Source organism: Cryptomeria japonica, chromosome 11 (genome assembly GCF_030272615.1).
Source record: "Cryptomeria japonica chromosome 11, Sugi_1.0, whole genome shotgun sequence".
Lineage (NCBI taxonomy): Eukaryota > Viridiplantae > Streptophyta > Pinopsida > Cupressales > Cupressaceae > Cryptomeria > Cryptomeria japonica.
This window is the reverse complement of record NC_081415.1, coordinates 436,598,787-436,617,426: the sequence shown is the minus strand read 5'-3', so window position 1 is coordinate 436,617,426 and position 18,640 is coordinate 436,598,787.

Below are 18,640 nucleotides of genomic sequence, written 5' to 3'. Positions count from 1 at the left end.
AAGACAAATCTTTTGACAGTGGAGATTGATAAGAAAATCAACAAAGTGCAAAAGGAGATTAATGACATGGCTGATAATATCATTGGTTCATCTAAACCTATATCAGTTATTGAACAGGAAATTGCTAGATTTGACGTGAAACGAGAGAAGTTAGAGAAAGAGAAGGAAAGGTTAAAAGGAAAAGCTAAAGAACTAAAATGTAAACTCAGTCCAAAGTTGTATAACCTCATCTCTCTACGGAAAGAGATCTCTGAGGCACTTATTCAAGGACAGAAGACACCGGAAGAGAAAATGCATCATCTCACTGGTACTATTTAGAGAACAGAGGCAGATTTGAAGGATAGCAATAGGTTTACTCAAAGCTTGAATTTGGTTTTAGCAGACTTATTCCAGATTGTAACCAACCGGTTACAAGGTTCTAGCTGAAAACTGCACTCATTTGACAATTTGACAACCTTTGTCATTGATGTCAAAGGGAGAGTAGTAGTACTAAGAAAAATGATTGTCAGAAGAAATCATCTACTCAGGGGGAGCACACATTTTTGGTAAGATTTTTGGACTTCATTTTTGGATAGGATTTTTAGATTTTTCTCATAAGTGTTGCCATCAATGCCAAAGGGGGAGATTGTTGGAATTGCACACTCCAATGAGAATTGAAGGTGATTGAAGGTGTTGTCATTGATGGCAACTTATCGACAACCTTGTGGATATCTTCAAGTAGGCACTTCATCGGCAGCGACAATAATGTTTACTGGCATATTAGCCGACATGATTTTGATTATTGTATTTTATATTTAATTGTAGTATCTGTTGTAAGCCAACTTGGCATATTGTAATAAGACTCATATATAAGTATGAGATATTGTAGATCATTTTGATATACATGATAGATGATAGATATGATGGATATAGAGTGAATATTAAGGCAAATTTTGTAGAAGGGTTTATGGTAATTGTATGAACTTAAACCGGTACTAAATATGGCATAGCAGATGTTTTTTTGTAGTAGTACATTATATTGGATTCTCATAATCCATTTTGTAAGTCAATGATACTTCTTTTTTGTATTTGAGCAGTGAGCTCTAGGTAGTTGGCCTTCTTGCATGTGATATGCATTCATTGGCCAGTGAGTGAATATTGTGGGTCACAAATCCCACTGAGGTTTTTCCCACACCAGCTTTCCTCTTTAAACATCTTGTGTTATGGTGTGCTTTCTATGTTGTCTTTACTGTTCATATTTACTGCATTAATTCTTGTTTACCGATACATTGTTTTGGAATGCAAAATACTTAATAAGGTCAAAAAATTTGTTAACCGGTTAGATATTGATTCACCCCCCCCCCCCTCTCAGTATCTTTGGGACTATCATCAATCCTAACATGCTACAGGTGGAGCATTCTTTTTAGGAGGAAGGCTAGTCTGTTGGAGTAGTAAAAAGAAGAGTTGCACTTCACAATCTACTGTTGAAGCTGAGTATGTAGCAACTTATATGAATTGCACACAAGCTATGTGGATGAGGCACATTTTGGAAGGTTTGAAGATGGAAATCTCTGAACCCATTAATATTTTGTCTGATAATACAAGTTCAATAAACATTTCCAAAAATCTTGTTTTGCATGCAAGGACTAAGCACATTGAATTGAAATATCACTTCTTGATGGAAAAAGTTCAAAGTAAAGATGTTATCTTAGAGCATGTTTCTACCAAGAAGCAGCTTGCAGATATCTTTACTGAACCCCTTCCTAAGACCACTTTCAAGTATCTTAGAATTCAATTGGGGGTTGTCCCTCTTCATGAAGTAAGTTGAGCATGATGTTGATTGCATCAGTCCCTGAACTACTTGCAGAATCTTACATGGATTGATGAAGGGGTGTATGTATTCCACAGGGGGAGAATCAACATTACAGTGAGAGTAGCATTACATTTTTTACTTTCACTTTGGTATTGTTGTCAAAGGGGGAGAATAATTATGTGATCGGGGAGAACAATTATGTGATTGGAGAAAAATTATGTGTCTGATTAAGTGAACCAGCGATAGACTGAAGACATACAAAGCAAGGTAAATACTTGGTAATGTAAACTAGGATTCCTATTCACCAATCTCAGTAGTAATTAGAGGTGTTGATATTTGTATTGCCATCAATGCCAAAGGGGGAGATTGTTGGCATTTTGCATAGAGATTATATTAATGATATGTTGTCATTGATGTCAATTGAACTGGTAATGATATTCATGTTATTGATGATATTGATGATTTTGATATTAGCTAGTAACCGGTGAACCGGCATAAAAGGTTAAACCTTTCTATATAATGTAATCGGTAAAACCATATCAGCTGTTAAACCCTAACCAACCAAGTTTGTTGGTTTATTATCCGATAAGCGGTAATGATGGAGACATGTGTGATCATTTGATTGAGGATATATTCAAATTGTTTTGGCATGTTTGTTATTATCTAGGGAAGGAGAAAAGTGGATTGCATTTAATGCACAACATGTGATGAGTTACAAAGTCCATTGGAGCAGTGATCATGGAGAGGTTGAAATTGTCTTGAAGAACGTGAAGAGATTATCATGATTTCTAATGGTCAAGATTGTACCGACTTATTTGTAATCTCGATGATGAGAATTAGGTTTTTTTTGTTTTACCGACCTAATTGATTTCTATTTAAGGTTGATGAATTTGCTTGTAAAGGTTGTTGGCGAGGTTGGTAGAAAACCCATTGAGTGTGTAGTTGCCAAACTAGTGAATGGATCTGCACTTTGAGTGAAGGCAAATTGAAGGTTATAGAAGGATCTGATCAAGCAAAAGTAGTGATATTCAGATAGATCAACAAAACTGTTGTTTTCTAACAATTACAATAGAAGTTAAATCCCTTAACCGGGTGAGCTCTAACAAGCTTGGTTACTCATTAAATCCTCTAACAAGGTGATCCATTAGCTTTGATTCTTAAATCCTCCAGCGAGGTTACTCCTAATAGGGTATTGTTCTTCTGACAAGGCATATTTGTAAATCCTTTAACCGGGTGATTCCTGACAAGAATTAATTCTTAACAGGGCTTATTGTAAAGCTCTAATGGGCTTTGGATCCTAACAGGATGAACTTTAGAAGAGTTCAAATAGCTATCCTTGTGAGTCCCATCTCACCGTGGTTTGTACCTATTTGGGTTTTCTACATATAAATATTTGTGTCAAGTGGTGAATGCTTTTGTGGTTATGACTTTATTTGTTGATATGGTTAATTTATAATAAATCATGTTAAGTAGAAGCATTTAAGATGAATATGTCAAGGTATGATTAAGCATTGTTGATGTTTACATAGATGTTGAAGTTGTTTACTATTAAAGCCGTCATAACAGTTAAACTGGTTGATGTCAAGTATTCTTATGAGTATTGATCTTGACTGAGTTTGAGTTTGGGAACTTTGTTTCAATTTTTCAATATACTGATTCACCCCCCCCCCCTCTCAGTATTCTACTGGATACTTATTCTTTCATCATACCATCATTAACAATGAGTGAAACTTGAAAGTGGGCTCCCTATTATCTCCGAGGTTCAATAAACCTTCATGTATTTTTTCTACAACATAAGTAGAATAATCAAAGGGTCTTGGCTCATACATCTATACATTTGCTGCTAACAACAATTGCCCAATATTAGCTACATCAGGGACCTCTATACCTCCAACCTGTCTGCATGACATATAGGTGTACTATAAGTATAGTCTAAAAATGTCCATGTTTAATGGGGGACCATCCTCTTCAATTAGAATACCCTTCTGAACCCTATGGGAAGCTAAGTTCCACCCTTTATAAGTAGAATCCATTTTAACAAATTCCTCCTCTAGTTATTCAAATGACAAGGGTACATCAGGTTTAGGGTCTAAGCTAAAAACTTCATCTATGGTGCCATGGATAAATCTAATAAACACTTTTACATTTGGAAAATTAATACATCTCTTCACAAAATTGTATTTTTTGACCAATAATTCCATCAATATTATATTTACGAAAACATTTGGAACAACTAGTTTACCTAAGTTGGTTATCCATAGGTTACAAATTGGCACTTTTCTATCCTTTCTCAGAAAATGAAACAGGAAGATTTCATAACCTCTCACCTTTGTCCACACAGCTCCAACCCCTTTAAACCTATCCTCAAGCTAGTTTTTTTTGGGCAAATGTTGTTTCAACCTCCTTGATTTTGGGCCTGGGGATTGCAATTGATCAATTCTATCTTGATTCGGTTTCCGTGCAGGAGGGACTTCCGTTATTTTGGATTTTTTAGACATGGATTCAAATCCCTTAGAACTCCTCTTTCTTCCTGATGAACTTGCAGCCTCCATGATGCATGATGAATTGTGAGCAATAATTATCACCTTGTGTTTTTTTTACTAAGACGCAACCTGTATTTGGTTCTTAATTTGCCTCGTGTGAGCCATCAATCTACTAAATTGCATGCAATAAATATAGGCTACTTTGGTTTCAGTTTTGAATTGTATCTGTAATGGCTCATCAGTATATACTTTCCTGACGAATTCCTCCCTTGGCTCCATTGGCAATATTTCATTCCTTAAGTCACTTTGTTTTTTATCGGTGTGTGTCTTCTTGAGCCCTCCATTGGGTATTGGCATAACCTTGAACAATCTCTGTCGATAGTTACTTTTTCCCCAATGAATCTCCTGCTCTATTGTTTCAATTAGTCATCAGGATAGTTTGAAATGTTATACCTTGATCTCTTTAAGTTGTACTGATGACTAAGGCTTCTCTCCCTATCGGTGTAAGTCTTACCGATAGCCTTATCGACTATCGACAAGACAACAATTCGCATGTTCCGATAGCAAAAGTCACGTTGATGATACTTTAGTAATGAATCGGTTGGTGTATATCCTCCTGATGTGTCTATCGGGTATCAGGATAACTCCTATCCCCTTTTAGAGATAGTTAATCACTTCCTGATGACCTTTGGATTTGCTAGGGTTCTTTCTTCGGGGTAGGCTACACCGATGGTTTGATTTGCAGATTTGTGGAGTTCTAATGGACTTCTTCCATTTCTCTTCTACGTATAGACATCCATACTCTCTTGTTGCTTAAAGAAAATGGAGAACTAAATGGTGCTAAGATTAAGAATCTACATACTCATCATGAGTAATGAGAAATAAATAATCTTGTCAAGCTTGAAATCAATGTGTAAGGCTAACTATGACATTTTGTCAAAAGTTGTCAAATAGTCCTATTCGGGTCCTGATAGTTCAAATAATGTAAATGTACCCATGGAAGGGTAATAAAGGTCTAATATGTTGTTTTGATTCCATTCTAAGGTGTTCAAAGTATCTAAGTAATGTTTAGTGGTCATTCATGTCAAAAGGCAAAAGTTGTCAAGGTGTCACTAAAAAGTTGTAATGCAACAATGCATATAATGTTGTCAAATTGTACATTTCAGTCTTAGGGGAAGTTGGAACAGTTAGAGAACCATGAGAGGCTATAAAATCCATCATTTATTTGGATTAAGTGTGTGTGACAGAGTTGGAGGAAAGTCTTGTAAGGCTAGATCAAATAAAGCCTCTGACTGTCACTTAATTTTGTAGGGTTGTGATAGTTACAAGGTTGTATATCAGTTTGAAAGTAAAACTTTAATATAATTGTTTGTTGGATAAATAGGAAGGAAGTGTATTTCTATAAAGTATATATTGGAAATTGTTTTTGATGAAGATTCAATGAGAAAATTGATATTTTGTTCAATACTTTTAACTATTGTTTTTGATAGTCATGATTATTTATTGCTTTAGATGTTTTTCCTAATAAGATTTGGATTGAATCCGAACCCTAATAACCTATTTGAGGTTGTAGAATGAAGAGTTATCTTTAATTCAAGATAGGTTTAAAGGTCATCCATGGGTTATAAAGAAAGTTCGAATGATTTTTGTCAAAACTATCATAAAACCCTTTTTGACAAGGTTGCAACAAAAGAATTGATTATAACTCTTAATGTAACCACTCAAGTTTCTTCATATTTTGGATTCTAATAGTCAATTAAATTATATTTCATATGAAGTTGGTTTCATGTTGAATTCTTCATAAATTCATCCTTCCTAAGTTGATTCTATTATATGACACAATAAAAAGGTTTCTCTTTCTATAAAACTCAAATATTTGTCATCAACTTGCCAAAATCAAGCTTCTTTTTTAGCCAAGAAAACTATCTAAATAAAATAGTCTTCATAATTGAAGAGAGTCTAAGTTTAACTAACATTTAAACTTCTATATAGCTATTTCTAGAAAGACTTCCGTACTTGCGATATCCTTTTGCATAGTTTGTGAAGGTTACATACCGAAGTTTCACTAGCCCAACATTTTTGTGTGTGAAGAAAGACCACGTCATAAAATATTAGCGAAGAACAAAATAAGGAGACAATTGCTAGATTGTGGTCTAACTTGAAAAGAAAAGGTGATGGAAAATGTTATTATCCCTACAAAATTTGTAAGGGTTTAAAGACTAGAAGACTTCTAATCAAAACAACTAAGAAACATTGTAGGCAACATGGTCACATTGAAGGGGGACATGATTATCATCCATTGGTAAGTTGTTCATTATATCATTTAAAAAATTTATATACATAAGAAATAACTTCATGATGAGATCATGATCATGGTTTATTTACGTTGATAATTTTTATATAGGTTGATCTCCCCAGAGCACATGATATGGACCAACACAACCCAGAGAATATGTTTTTCGAAGTGGAGGAACATGGAGGTGTGAATATTAAAGCTAAAGATAATGATCCCACGGAAGATGACGATCATGTGCTAGACAACACAATTGAAGATGATGGTACAAATACATTGATCCATGACACATTTAGTACTAGCGCAGTCGATCATGATGATCAAGATGACTTTGATATTGTTCATGATTTACCTGTACTTGAGAAGCCATATGAGCCCCTTTATGAAGGCTCCCAAACAACTCTTCTCTCCGTTGTATTGTTGTTGGTGAACTTCAAGGTTATGAATGGTTTATCCAACATAACAATCTCACATATGTTAAGGTATGTCATATATGTCATTATAGTTAATAAAGGGTGAATCGTGTATCATTAATATTCTTTATATTAACAAATTAATATTCTATAGATTGATAGGTGATTTTTTGTTACCACCATCAAATATTCTACCTTGCTCATACCAAGAAATATCTTCCATTCTGAAAGATATTGGAATGGAGTATCAAGCAATAGATGTTTGTCCCAATGATTATATTATATATCATAAACAACATGAAATTGTAACAGAATTCCTTGAATGTCATATCAATAGATATCAAATAGATCAAATAACAAAAAAGGTTCCTTGCAAGGTTCTTTGTTATATTCTCATTATTCCACATATGCAATGATTAGCACTAGATTTGCACAATTTATGGATTACCATGCACGCAATAGAAGTCGAGATGACATTATTCGAATGCTTGTGGATGGTTCAAAATTTATGGACATAGAGGAAAACTGGACACACTTTAAAGAACAACCTCGTAATCTCAAGCTTTCATTGGCAACAGACAGTGTCAATCCATTTGGAGAGATGAGATTTGTTTACTCGGTGTGGCTAGTTTTTGTTATCAACAATAACATTCCTCCATGGATGTCAATAAAGAGGGAGCACATAATGTTGGTGATGATTGTTCCAGGTATTTTAACATTTAATAGTCATCTACATTTAATTATAAATATTCCAGTAAAATGGTCATAATAATTATGTAATGTTTTTGTTCATTCAACTAGGTAAGTACCAAGTTAAAGATATGAATGTGTATATTGAGCCTCTTATCTATGAGTTGTTGGAGTTATGGAATGGTGTCACTATGTATGATGTCTCTAGACTAATAGAACAAAGTCAATTTCAATTACATGCAATGCTTGTATGGACAATACATAATGCCCCAGGGCTAACACATTTTTGTGGTATGTTATAGTGTTCTAGTTGCACATTATAATTATAATTATAAAAATTAACATATTTAATCCAATTATAAATTATCTTGTAGGTTTTCAAACAAAGGGAAAATTTGCATGTCGAGTTTGTGGTCCTGTCATTCAAAAATTTTAAGAAAGCAGGTGTTTGATGAGTATAGGCACTTCCTCCAAGGAATCATAAGTATCAAAATACTGAAAAAAATCTTTCCAATGGAAAAGAAAAGACTACATCAAAGCCACGAAGAATGAAACCTTGCCTATGGAAGTTGGAATATAATAGAATTAATCGTCAAGGTAATGTCATTCCATATAATGGTTTATGTTTGGAATTTGTATTTTTCTATTGTGTTTTGTTTACTAATGATGCAATTGATGATCGTGAAGGTCATCAAGGCATTAATGACCACCTTCCAAAGGGACTAAAAAGTTATCCGAGACAATTTAGTAGGTTGCCCTACTACGAGCAACTACAAATTGTGCATTTGTTTGATACTATGCATATTGGAAAGAATATAATAGAGACATTATAGAAAATATTGGAGGGAAGGCATGACCAAAAAAAATGTCAAAATTTGTAGTGACATTCAGGAATCCAATAATGCAATGAAAAATGTCATTCAATCAAATAGCAATGGAGACTAGATTAATATAAGTTCCCTTCCTTGGTTATTAACGGACCAGGAAAGAAATGCTATAAAAGAAGTCATACAAAAAAATTGATTTCCCATAGGATTTGTTGCGAACATAAACAATCTCATATCAAAGAAAAGTAAATTTGGGCCAGGGATGAAAACACATGATTGCCATACCTTCATTAAGGTAATTCATGTTCTTGTGTATTTACTAAATATTTGTATACTATGCATGTACTTTTCATTGTATTATGTTAGAAAACAATGAAAATATCATTTGATAATTGTTGTAGTACGTTCTACCTCTATCTCTCCTAGACAACTTTGACAATAATGTCAAGCAAGTCATATATGATCTTGGAAAATACATGAGGTAAGTAGTGATCTTTGTTCAATTTGTTGTATAGATAATATATTTGTGATTTGTTTTACTTGTAATGTAATATATTGTATATTATTTTGTAAAGTCTCATTTATATAATTTTGCATCTTGAATCTCTTCTAGGTGGTTGTCATCTAAACAAATCCATAAAGAAGATATAAAAATATTGGAAGAGAAAATTTCCTCATTTAATGTGTGAAATGCAAAAGTGTCTACCTTCAACTTTTTTCAATGCACAAGAACACTACCTCATACACCAAGTTGAGTAGATTGAATTGTGTGGACCTGTATACACTAAGTCAATGTGGATGGTTGAGAGGCACTTGAAATTTTTGAAGGCGTTGGTTCGACAAAGAGCACATCCTAAGGGTTCTATGGTGGAGGGATATATGGTATACCAGACTATGGCGTGCATTGCAGAATATCTTCCTAAGTTTGTGGCAGACATCCATGTAGATCACATTTGGGATCCCAAGTCCATTAACAAATTAGAAGGGGAGTAATTGAAGGGGAAAGGTAGATTGAGGAGTGGGATGTGCTACATTTGTAGTTAATTAATTCTTAACTTCATAAATAAATCAGTTCTAAGTCATCTATTAATTATTTGTACAGTTGGTCGGGAATGGGATGTGCTACATTTGTATATTGCAAACAATCTTGATTGGATGACGGTGTGGATTAAACGATGTCAACATTTTGGTCGCATATTAACATGGGAATGTGTGGCTTCATTGGTTAAAGAAGCTCATCATAGTTGGACTTATTCAATTTTTAATCTCAACGTCAACTTTAGGGCTAACTTATTCATCAACATTACCCTCATTTATAAAATATATCTCTCAATACCAACTAACTCTCTCATTTGATGGAGTGCAGGTACCACCAAATAAGTATTTGTCAGACTTGTCTTCCTCGAGTGGGAAATGTAGGAATAGTCGATGAAAGTGAGACATGTAGTAGATCTAAAATAGGGAGATCAACTAGAGGTCAAAAGATTAGAAGAAAATTCAGTAAACGCATGGAATTTTTCCTTGCTCAAGGGGGGTCATGTTCTTATGATGATGAGACCAAAGGCGACATCGAGGTGCCCTTGAGGTATAAATGTCTAGAGAAACAATGGGTACCCAAGGAACTTTCTCCAATAAACACCGATTTTTGTGTTAACAAGAGGATATATCACATAGCACCTTCGTCGTTACATGGTTTGGGCCTATTTTCCATGGACGACATAAAGGTCTATTACAACAAAGTTGTTGAATTGATGGAGTATGCCGAACCTTATTACAATTACAAAAATTGGATGCAAATTGTTTGATATAAAAAAAGTATGCGTAGGTATGCACTGCCAACAAATTATATACAATAGAAAGATAATGATCAAAGTAAATGAGTGGTTGTATACATTGATGGAAGGATAAAAGCAATAGGGAATATTACAAGTTTTATAAATAGTACGCAACCTGGGTCAACTAATAAGCAACCCAATTACATATTTGAGGTGTGCGAGGGAAATCGTGTATTCGTATGTGCGATAAAATCAATAAGTGTAGGGGAAGAGTTGCTAATCTATTACAATTTGAATCATATAGATACAAACAAAGTTACTAACATGGGGGTGGTACGTACTATATACCATTTAAACCAGCCTCTAATTAATGACTCCAATATACCATATTATTAAGTTTTTTTGCTAAGTCTATTGGTTTCATTTCGCTAACGTGTTTATATTTTTCCTTTGTCACAGGGCTACCTAGATCCATCACATAGCACAAACAAGGATGTAGGTTCTGACACTTCTACCGAGTAGGTAAACTTCAATGTAATTGTACAAATTAGATAGAAGCAAATTGTTACATTATTATGTTATTTTCTTGAGTGTTTTGGAGTAATTTTGATAGTGTTAATAATATTCTTGTCATAGATGGATGTTCGGGGAAAGGGAAAGGAACCTTCCTTACATCAACACCTTAGCACAGTATTAAGTGATGAGGACTACACAATTTCCACAAACCCTGTAAAAGCGATAAATAGTCTATCACAAAAATTAATAAAGAGATTGTTGCTTTGGTATGCACGACCCCTCAGACTGATGAGATAAAAGATAGGTTGAATCAATTGATGCAAGCAGTAGAAAACAGGCGAGTAAGCAGTAATGAAAGCATTAATTATAACAAAAGCTCAATAATGGTTAATATTTTATACTCTTTTATGTCACTAACTAAAATATATACATGTTGTTTTTACAAAATTTCATGTGTGATCATCAACCTGGTGGACATGATCAAGGTATTGTAGGTAGTGCGGGTGATGACCATGTTCTATACATTAAAACTACCCCTTCTTTGGACTCGTGAACTTGCTTTTTTAATGCTAGTGTTATTTACACATGTCTTTCCCTATCTATACTATTTCTCTCTCTTTAGAATGAATAATAATAAGTTTTATGTGTATATATGATTGTAATAATAGTTTATTAAACTGTTAATAAAGTATTTAGTTGCACAATTAGAAGTTCTCATTTGATCTGATCTGATCACTTGTATTTTAATTTACTATTATTAAATTATATTTAAAAGTAGGGACATTACAAAGACCAATAAGACAGTGTGAAGTTTGACAAAATGAGATAGCACAATGAAGCAATCTAAATATATAGATTCCATGGACTATCTTTTGTAAGGACTATACTAGTTTATCACTTACACTGCCCTCTTGTCACAAATTTACATACCTTTGTCCTACATCAAAACCTACCTTCCTTATTCTCCTTCATACTATCGTATCATTAAGATTAGTATCGAACACTTAATAAAGGTTCATATTTCTTTAAAACTCTTAATAAAGGTTCATCCTTGTTTACAATTCTTGCAGTTTTCATATACTTAATGTATTATTCTTCAAGTGCTGCCAATGATCCTATGGAAAGGCCACCTCATTCAAGGTTATTGCCAACTGCAATGTCGGCAACAGGAAGCATGAAGACGTCCTCTACTACTTGTCATGTTGAACCGCCCACTATTGGTAGATCCCTCTTTTTCTCTCTCCTTTGTTAAGTGTTTATTTCCCTTGAAGTGTTCTTTCTTGGTGGCATTTCATGGTGGATTCATTTTCTGCAATAGGAGATGCACATGAGGATGCGCTAGAGGTGAATACTTTTGATACCATACCATCATTTCCTAGATCTTCCCGTATTGCTAGTATGAGAACTTCCAGACCACATTGGTGGTGAGCGATGAAGAATTGATTCCCTTGAAGATAGAGAAGGTTCTAGGTACTTTAAAATTATAATTATATATAGTGTAATTGTAATTTACTTACTGATCACTCATTTTGGACTAATTATCCCATGATTTTTTTTGCAAGAAATGATATTTTTTATAAAAATCTTAATGACATTGCATTGCAGATGTTTGGGCCCACCATACGTAAAAGGTGGAACATCATATGTGAACTAACCCTAATCCACTATTTTTATTTCACATCATTTCTAGAATAGTTTTCCTTTGATCCATTTCTTGAACTATATTAAAGGTAGCTTCAGTTCATTTCTGAATCTAATAGGTTTGTTTTTTCTTAAAAGGTGGAATGACCAAGAAAACAGGTTAAAAGATGAACTGACAAACCATATGGTTGAAGTGTTCAGAAATGACACATTCGATAAAACCAAGCTCCTTGAAAAAGGTGACACGTATCTAAAGTATGTGAGGGACCAGTACATGACACATTTAGAGAAGAACGCAAATTACGAGCGTCCCCCATGATTCCAGAGAGGGAGTGGAAGGACCTGATTTAGGATGCGAAGGAGAGAGTTGAAAGGAAAAAAGGAAATCCACCACTAGACGCCAAAAGAAGGTATGTGATACTATTAAGAATGTAATTATGTACTAATTACTCTTAATATTTATATAATCTAACATATTTCAAAATTTTCAAAGACTGAGTGACACGTCAAAGGCAACCATGGAAAGACAAGAAAAGCACGGGCAACACAAACTCGGCTCTGGTGGTTATATGAAACTTGCTGCACGAATTGCAAGAATATATAATTGAAATATCACATCAAAATATTTATAAATTGCAAACAATTTATTTTTTATCAAACAATACAAGGAAAATTCATGATACTAAGCAAAAATGTAGGGCTCTAAATTCAATAGAGTGCCCATAGAAGATGACAAGAGAATTGCCTACCAGCAAGGTTATATAGTCATGGTTGAGCAGCTACGAGAATTGAGTGGGAAAACACGAGATTCTGGTACACCCATCACACAAGTAAATAAGCTATATGAAAATAATTTCAAATTGAATACCTTACCAATAATCTATTTGATGTTAAGTTCCAACATAAAGTGAATTTATTTGTTTTAATTAAGCAAGCAATTATAACAATGTGCATGACATTGGAATGTAGCCTGATAATCGTGGAACACAACCTCCACATGAAGGTCTGGATGTGCATCCCAGTAGTGGAGGTATTCATTTGCTATTCAATTTTTTTTATGTAATTATTAATACAAATAAACATCTTAAATTGTAATTGGTGTAGAGATTAATGTAACCTTTTTTGTTAATATTTTAGAGCATGCAGTCGGTGGTGACCAAGTGGAGCATGATCCGGGTAGACAACATCAGGAACGTGATGTTCCCCAGTCAGGTAAAGAGGACCATTGTTATTCATTTAAACATATTTAATTTCAATTGGTGTATTGATTACTATAACCTTTCGTATTTCAACTCCAGAGGATCTAGAGGGTGTTCAACATGTTGAGGTTGAGGCTAGATAAAATGATTTCGAAGATGATGTGGCCCCATCGGGTAAAGAGCGCCATGGTTATTTTCTTCAAATTAATGAAATACTTATAAAAAAAATAAAAAATGATTTGAATTTAACCCATTTCTTTGTTATTGTAGAGGACCCCCCTTTGCATCAGTGTCCTCATCCTCAGAAGAGGACTAGGCATACATCAAGATCACGAGTAGAGGACAGAACAACTGAAGAGGGGGGAAGTGATGAAGAAAACAATGGTCCACTTAGAATTTTCATAGCTTCAAAGAAAAATAAAAAATGATTGTAATCTACATTATTTGATAATGACTGATTTTTATGTGTTAATGAATGTAATTATGTGCTAATGAATGTTCATGAATGATATGTGTTAATTAATATTGATGAATGTTGTGTGTTAATGAGTGTTAATGAATTTTATGTGTTATTGAACGTTATGTGATAATGAATGAATGTTATATTTTGTTAATGGATGAAAAAATGAATGAATGTTAGATGTTAACAGGGAATTTAGAGTCATGTTAGGGGGGGGAGGGGCCAAATGAGCTTCCACCTTCACATGGTTGGCCCTGTTAAGTAGAGAGTATTAAACTATTCTTGAAACCAAGCGAAGCTCAATAAGATAACACACTTTTCAATATTTCATTATGTTGCATAGTTAATCTTATTAAATAATGTATATTGAATCTTAATTGCAGGATCCAACAAAGCCAACATGAACAACAACACCACAAGTAAGTGGTTTGTTTTTTAAGTCTTTTTTTCATGATAATCTAGGAAGGTTCATCTACAGTGTTATGTGTAACTGTGAAGGTGAGAAATTTATATTTTTTGTGATTCTAACATTTATTTTTTGTTCCAAGTGGATGACTTGGAAGAGGTCAGTGATTACTATCAAAATAGGGGTTGCTTTGATGAACTCATATCCATGTTTGTGATGAGCAATGACACTGGAAGGAACTTATATATTTATATATTCAAGATAATGAATATGATAATGCTGCCACTACTATCATGAACCATTCTCCAGAGGCATGGGATCATATGCAATTCAAATTTATTGTAGTTAAAGTGGCCAAGGTTGAATTGTACTACAAAGTTGTACGCTTTTATTTGCAAGAACGCCCAGATTATTAATGACCTCTTGAATGTACTTCCCCATAGGGTAGACCACACACTAGTGGTTGACATCCTAAGTAAGATATGGCTCTAAACTCTCTTTTTCTATTACTATTTTTAGGATTACTGAGATGTCTTTCACTTGGGTATTAAGTTTTTCTAGATTTTCTCTTTAGCAACTATTTGGTTTGGAAAGATTTCATGACTATCTTTTGTTTTGTTGTATTTGTTATCCAAGCTGAACGTCTCTGTCTTGTGAAGCCGTACATGGTTGTAGTACAGAGAAACAATGTAGTTGTTGTTAATGAGGATCTGAATGAAATTTATGTAGAAGAGGGAGATTATGATAGGCTTCGAGAACCTATAGATATGAATGATAACTTTGATCAGATAGGGCTTGCTTAGAGGGTGAGAGGAACTTCTCTATTGGTTCTTTCATTTAAGTTTGTTGGTATTTTAGATATGTTGATATGGTTTTTTCATTGATGTCAACACCTGTCATCACTTGTCAACACTTATCAACACTTGGAGATCTTTGGTTATGTTCACCGGCAAGACAGAGACTTATGCACAGTCACCGATATTTGATTCACCGACAAGTTATATTGTTCACCGACACTTGGAATGACTTGGAGACTACTTGGTTATGTTGAAAACATTATTTGATCATTTGGTTTTGGCAGTTTTGTTATTTTTTTATTTGGGTTTGCATATTTGTTGTTATCGGCAAATAGGTCTAGGTTATGCACCGGCAGGCACATCTATTCCAAATCAGCACAACACGTTATGGAGATGATTTATTATTATTGTAAATGCATTGAGCTGACATCATGCATCGCACAATGATTTATTTGTAATTGATTTTATTGTAATATCTTTTTAGTGATCCGACCTATTCAATTGGTTTCAGGTTATGGTATAAATGTAAGATCTCATTTGTGAGAATGATATGCGATTGGAAAAAGAATTGTAATATGGTTTATGTGAAAATAAGCAGAGATATACACATAGACATCATTTGAATGTTGAAGGAAGGTTTTGGTGAAGGCAATTAGAACTTAACCGATACTGAATCTAGCATATGAAGATGCTATTTTATGTAGTACATTATCATTGGATTTAACCATCCAATTGTACTCAGTGTGACTCTCATTTTGTGATTAAGCAGTGAGCTCTAGGCAGCTGGCCTTTCTGCATGTGCAGAATCCATATTGTACACACATACTATCTGTAGTAGTATCATCTGATTGTGGGTAAGGCTTCTCATCATGGTTTTTCCCCTTACAAGGTTTCCACATACAAAAATTTGTGTTATGTGTTGTGGATGTTATTGCCTTTCTATTTCATGCATTAATCTTTTTTGGTATTGCAATTAACTGATTAAACTATCTACCAGTATAAAGTTTGGTTTACCGGCATTAAGCATTAAGTTTTGGTTAAGTCAATTTTGGTTGAATTTATTGGACAGCTGATTCACCCCCCCCCCTCTCAGTTGTTTTTGGGACCTAACAATTGGTATCAAAGCCTAGTCCTCTTTTTTGCAGAAGTTTAATAGCTTGAGGAGATCCAATTTCTTTTAACTATTTCAGGAAGGACAGTCTAAAACTTGATGGAACTAACTATGGCATATGGAAGATCAGGACGGAGACACATTTGAATTGCATTGGAAATGATATATGGGATGTTACAAAGAATGGATATACTGCTCCTACTCAAGGTCAAGGGTATATGCATGAAGTTGTGGTACCAAAAAGGTGCCACACTTCAAAAAAAAATTTAAAAGCGCATAAGGCGCACGCCTTATAAGGTGCACGCACTATAGGGTGCACGCCCTATAGTGTGCATGCCTTATAAGGAATGTGCCTTATAAGGCATGTGCCTTATAAGGCGTATGTGCATTATAAACAACAAAAAAACCTTGCTCCGCATTTTTGCATTCCAAACCCTTTTGGCATTTTTGGGTGCTATTTTCTTGCGCTCACCCTTTGTAAAAGCTTGAAATTGGGCACTAAGTTGTCCATCTCTCATCAAAATGCCGCCACACCATCGGAGAGCTCGAAGAGGTATGTATTTTTATTTTCTTATTGTCATTTTTTTTAATTAATTTGAAGATTAAACTAGGTTTATTGATTTAAATTTATTTTCATTATCAAAAAATGAGATTAGACAAGAAAATATTGAAAACACTCAATCACCTCCTCATGAAGACCATATTGAAGAAGAAGCACATCAAGAACCTCCTACAATCCCTAGACACCCCATAGGTACACAAGAAAACCTATTAGGTCAAATAGAAAATAGCCAAAAAGAGCTTGAAGGTTTAATCACAAGGCTAAAAGATCCCACTGGAACAAACTCCCATAGGACAAACCTTGCCAGTTCTTTGCAATCTATTGTATCTCACATACAATCTGTGAGTGGGCAAATAAATTTTTGGTCCCATAAGAAGGAAGAACAAAAGCAATTTTATGCTGAAAAATTATCATATGCTACAGTGAAGAAAAAGAAAATTAATAAATTTGACTTGTGTGCTCTTTTTACGAACCCCCGAACGAATCAACCTTTACACCCTGGATGTAGGAGATTCCCTATTCATTGGTCTCATCATGAAGGGATTAAGAACAATTTTTGGGATAGGTGGTGGATGGTATTTGATCAGCCTCCATGCAATAATCATGAGGTACCCCAATACTTTTTGAGAAAACTGTATTGTGAGTTTGTCCTTAATGAGATCCCAAACTATTTTGATTTTCTAGATTTCCAAGGTAGAGGTGGGGGTTCCTCGCATGATAGAGAGGGTGCACAGCGTGATCCAAATCTCCCACCAAGACCCTTGGCTAGACCTATGGTGGAGCATGTTATTATTCCTTCCATTGTGAAGGAGAGTATTGAGGTCGAAACTCTAGACTCGATTAGCTCACTCACTCACACCCTTATGCAGTATGCTAGTCCTCTAGTAGAGGGTGATGCGAGTGATGATGTTTATTCTTCTAGGCATTGAGTTTGAGCTCATTTTTGTCGATCTTGTGGTTCTCTTTTCACTTATGATCCTAATAGTTCTGAGAATGCACGTGCACGAGTGGAGTTTCCTACAAAGAACATTGTCATGACAGAATCCTTGCCGAATGAAACATTTGGCATTGATACCCAGGTGAATTTCATTACAAGTTCATTTTATTCTTTTTATTAAATCTTATATGTAAATTTGAGAATATATCTAAATTAGTAAATTATTATGATAAAAAATCAGGGTCAAAGTGTTCACAATACTAGCAACATTCCTGCAACACCCTTTTTCACTACTTCGTCGACTCCACAGGTATACAATGAGTGAAAAAATATAATTATTATATGTAGATAGTTGAACCTTATGTGAATGATTTTCTAATTACTCATTTTGGATGTCAAATAGTTTGATGCTAGAGCTTCAACATCAACACCTCGTAGTGTATTTCATCGACAATCTTTCACCCAGGTAAACAATTTATCTTTAATGTTGTTATTAAATAATATAGATAGTTTTGGCGATTAATCAATATACTTTGTTTAATTTTCAGATGTCAAATTCAGAGACTCCTCCTTCTGTCCATGCGTCAATGGAGCACGGTGTTGCTGGAGCAGTAGCAAGTTCAACTACTTTAACAGAAGTATGAGATATATTTGTAAATTTAGTAAATTTAGCATTACATTTGTTATCTTAATAATATGTTATTGAAAATTTTAACGACACTTGTATTTAGTTTAATT